Below are 5,092 nucleotides of genomic sequence, written 5' to 3'. Positions count from 1 at the left end.
ATATATTGGATGAATAACAGTTTAGTGTCAAAAGTGACTCTTAAAGGATTTTATGGATTTGGCAAGTGTATAGTATTGAAAGCTTAACTCTAATAGATGGTATTGATGACTCAAAAAAATAGATTCATTTTCCTCTGTTCACATCAAATGTTTTCTGATAAATGATATAAATTTTGACAATATATTAGATCTACTATGTAGTTTATTGCTTAATAATTGGTCAAGAAAATCTTTAAAATTTATTTTCTTTTACAGCAGGGTATGTGTATGAATACAATAAAAACTCGAAATGTCGCAAAAATGTAGTTGTTTACTATTGACTGAACCTCAAAACCTCAAGTTCCTAAAAAATATATTTTACAGGAGAAAAGAAAAAGTTATCTATATATATCCATTAGCTTGAGTGTTAACTCTTAAACGATTTCGATTGTCGACGTATCTATTTAATTCCCCTGACACCGAGTGATATAGAGATACCATCTGCCCAATCCAGTTCCCACGGCTGAATCCATCTGGTTGTATTGTGTTGTATCTAGCACTTATCCTCCACACATGTTTAGTCAGCTGAGGTTTAGGATTCATGTGTACAGAACTAGCACATATGCTCTCTCTCCACAACCGGCACATTGTGTACTCCATTGTTATCAACGACATCTGCATGTTGGCTTTGAATTTATCTCTCGGGAACTGGAATTAAATCGGATCTAACCCTTAAGCTATTCTAATAAGCAGTTTTAATTATACTCATAATTAGTCATTTATCATTGTATTTATTTACATAATATATATTATTACAATTTGAATAAAAAATAGCATAAATTCGTTATAATAAATAATAAGTTTTTTTGAGGTTGTTGGAGTGAGATGCACAAGTTCTAAATGTTAGAAGTCCTATAGCGACCATAATTTTTATAGAAATTACATTTTTTTTAACTTTTATAATTTAGTAATCTTTAGAGGATCACTAAAAATATATTATATGGTTAAGTTACATTCAAATCCATTTCTAATAATAATAAAAAAAAAAAAATCGAAAATTAATAGATCCTATAGAACTTTGCAAGGAAGTTACTTTTACCATACCGATGGTTGTGCAAGGAGGTGACTTGATCAGAAACGCGCTCGGCCATTGAGAATACTCACTTTATTAGTCTTCATAACTCACAGTGAAACAGAAAATAATTATTTTTTTTTAGTTTTGACTGCCGTCAAAATAGCCCTGAAGAAGCCCTGCAACGTGGGGCGAAACGTTGGCTCATTAAATTAGTATATTTCTACTATTTGAGTTTTTCTTGACCGCACCCGGACCATATTCCTTTCATCAGAAAATAATTATATGTCACAACTAGATTCGAACTCTGGTCCTTAAAGTTAGTACCACTCCCACCTATATATTATAATATTATTTTATTTGTATGGTTATTTAAAAATAATTTCTATATTTTATAATGAAAATTTTAAGTCTATTTCTTGCCTTTGTATAAAAACTACCATTACATTGGGTCTTTCGATAAATGTCAATTTGTTTTTTATCAGAATATATACCGTAGCTCAATATTAACCATTCAGGTACTTCGGTATAAATACTATAAAAATTTAATTACTGATAAATAAAACCAGATAATTAATTATTAGATCACAAATAAATATAATGATGATAAAATAAAATTTAAGAAATTCTATGAGAATAAATCGAGATCTTATTGCTAAAAATAAATAAATACACATGAATCTAGCTGATTGCCTGGATTTCTATTTAAAACTTCCTGATAAAAAAATAAATAAAAAAAAATAAAGAAGAAAAATATATTTAAAAATTGTTTATTATTCTTTAATATAAAAGATTATTTTTATTTATGTATCTTGGAACTTTTTTTTTTATAACTCTAGTGAGGCAGATCTGTATTTTTTCTTATTTTTTATTTAATTGTTTATAATTTGAGCCTATTTATTTTTTGAAATTTTGTAAATAGCTCACTACTATGTCGAGTTGTTGCCAACTCTATTTATAACGGAGCTATCCAAAAAACAAATTAATAATAAAAAAAAAATATTAATGCACTTTACTCCCTAATAAATATCTACCAACAAACTTTTGACCAGATAAACGGAGTTGAGCTTTGTTGCTCCACAAAACCTTCGAATTCCTCTCGTATCCAATCCTTACAATTCAAAATCCTTCGTAAAATTCTCAATGCTCCTTACTTTGTCACAAATAAAATCATACATGATACACGAACCAGATATCAATCCTTCCATTATAAACTCCCTAACCACCAGAACCTACTAGTTTCTAACCGTCTTCCATCTCAAGCAATCCCAGGAGGTGGCTGAAAAGAAAATGGCCTTGTGACCTTATATTATAAAAATGTTTTCAGAGTGCTACCAATGGGTAGTTTCTCTACATGCTGTATCATACCATTATGTTTTACTTCAAATTTATTTGTATTTTATATACAGTTTTAAATGTCAATCAATAAATAAAAATAATATTTACGTTGTAATATAAATAAATAGCAACAATTTTCCATAGTTATTAGTCAAATGTAAATCAAATATGTTAATTTGTAGGTATAAATAATCTAAAAATTTAATTAGCAATAAATAAAACCAGATAGTTAACATTTAAGACAAATGAAAATAATAATATGCAATATAAGGAACTCTATGGGAATAAAAAATAAAGAGTTAGATCGAGGAGGCGGTCAGAGTCAGGAATTATTTCTATCAAGAAAAATAAAATAGTTTCTAGCTAATCGTAGTTAGTTTATACTTTATATATGTTATAGTTTATTATATAGTTATATAGTTTATAGTTTATTTTTTATTTAGCTTTATCCTTTTCACTACTTTATTTACGTGTTTGATAATTTGTATACCTCCACCTTTATATTTGCTTAATTCTATTGTTAAGTATAGTTACATTAATTAATTTATTATTATTTTTTCTATTATATAATTTACATAGTTCTGTACCCCTATTTATTTTGTATATTGTATTTCTTTATCACTTATATTTATTGCATTCATTCTTTTAACTTTATTTCTTCTGTGTTTCTATCCTTGTATATTTATATATTTTTAAATATATAATTTCTCCTCCCCTATTGTGTATATAATCATTTATTGTTTACCTAATTTTAATATTTTCTTTAATTTTTTATACAGTTTACATTAAAATTATTTTCAAATTTAACGTACTTAAACTTCCAATCCCCACTCTTCCCGGTACAAACAGTTTACTCTCTGACTTTTGTGTAACAAGTATGTTTTCTGTCTTGTTCATTCCCTTCCTTTGTTCTTGATTTTATTCTTATCTCCCTTTTTCATCTCTTAGTTAGTACGTTCTTTTATATTTGTTCTCTTTATCTGTTATTATTTCCGTTTTCATTTATTGTTTATAATCTTTTAATTTTTACTTGTCATTGTATACCATGTTAATTTTTCATTTACTTTGTTCATTTATGTTTACATCATTTAAGTGTTTGTATCTTTTTTAGCCTAGACGAAGCCCTGCAACGTGGGGCGAAACGTTGACTCAACGTTGAGTTTTGATTTGACCGTACCACCTTTCATTTATTATTTTATTACGTTCCATTTATTATTGTGTGTACAATGGGAAACCTCTAAAAATTAAAAACAAGAGTGGATTAACATATGAATAATTGTAAAAAAAAAAAAAATACTACAGCACTGGCACAACATAGTATAAAATATAAACATGACTTTGATTTTAATAATTCAGAAATATTAGACACAGTGAATCAAATAGTAAAAAATAGAAAAATAATAGATGCAGTATACATTACTAAAACCATAGACAAAGCAATCAATTTTAAAACAGACACCAAGACTTTATGCACACATTGTATATATATTGTAAATAATTTAACAATTTAGGGTTGTACTATAGATATAGATTTATTTAGTAATTTGTTGAACTGTTATTATATAAAATTTGTTTTTTAATATAATATGTCTTTAAATGGAGTTAGATTGTTCATTATTGTAGGAGATTATTGTTACAGTTCTATCTAGTTGTTATCATAATGAAAGATAACCTACAGGAAGGTAATTATTCTCCTTGTTTTATAAAATGTAATAGTTGATTATTGTAGTAAGTTTCATTTATTGACAATAATATGTTAATATTAGCTTGATGAGACTAATAACGAGTAATTTATATATTATATAAAAATTTTAATCAGGTAAATAGTTTAATAAATAATTTGATATAGAGTTAATGTTGTAAGCACGTGTTAATTTTGAGAATTAGTTTCTAGCAACCTGAAGATGGGGGATAACCCCGAAACGTTGTTGTCTTTGTAAAAACTAATATAATTTGAACAAGGAACATTATTATTCATTTACTATTTTCATATTTTTTTTATTTTAATGTCAATATTTTAATCTTAATTGACTCTACCTTGTATTTTTTTTCCTCTTTGGATATCTACATTGTCGGTTGAAACGGCAATCAGTAAATATTTCTCTAACTATGTATTTATTTTCGCAAAAAAAAAAAAAAATAAATAAAGTGAATCAGATTTTTCTTGACGATCGCGAACACTAGCAGAATTCCAAAGAGATAAGAGAATCGATGGTCATTATCTACTATTTTGCTTTGGACCAATTGACGAAGAGAGAAATGAGAAGAGAAGGTAAGAGGACGTAACAGAGATGAATAAACCAAGACAAGAGACCCAACACACGTCATTGCACGCTAAAGGGCATTGTAATCAACTTGGGCCAGTGTTCTGTATGCAGAGCGCATCCAAGAAGCCTAGGTAAAAATAAATATTCATAATTAAAAATTTAAAAAAATAATCTAACAAGCATTGAATATTAAAACGAGTTCCCTTGACACTACTTTAATTAAATTAATATTGGAAGAAGATAGTTGATGAGTATGAAGTAGATTGTAGGAAGATAATTCCGGTAGCGGTCAATAAAGCTACAAAGTAATAAGAAAAACTATATATTGTTAACCAACGTTTCGTCCAACTTTGCAGGGCTAAATGAAAACAAGATACAAACATTGTAAGAAGAAAGAGAACAATAAAATAAATATACAGAGAAAGTAATTTTATTT

At 27.2% G+C, this 5,092-nt stretch overlaps 1 protein-coding gene across 3 annotated transcripts in view; it reads right to left on the bottom strand.

Moving 5' to 3' along the window:
- Positions 1-5,092, bottom strand: part of MICAL-like (protein) — a 69,545-nt gene that overhangs the window by 38,648 nt on the left and 25,805 nt on the right. The window lies entirely within an intron of this gene.

This window comes from Halyomorpha halys, unplaced genomic scaffold (genome assembly GCF_000696795.3).
Source record: "Halyomorpha halys isolate HHAL.00 unplaced genomic scaffold, Hhal_1.1 Scaffold160.1, whole genome shotgun sequence".
NCBI classification, from domain to species: Eukaryota; Metazoa; Arthropoda; class Insecta; order Hemiptera; family Pentatomidae; genus Halyomorpha; species Halyomorpha halys.
Note: the sequence above shows the minus strand (reverse complement) of the source record. Positions and strands in the feature narration are given on the sequence as shown.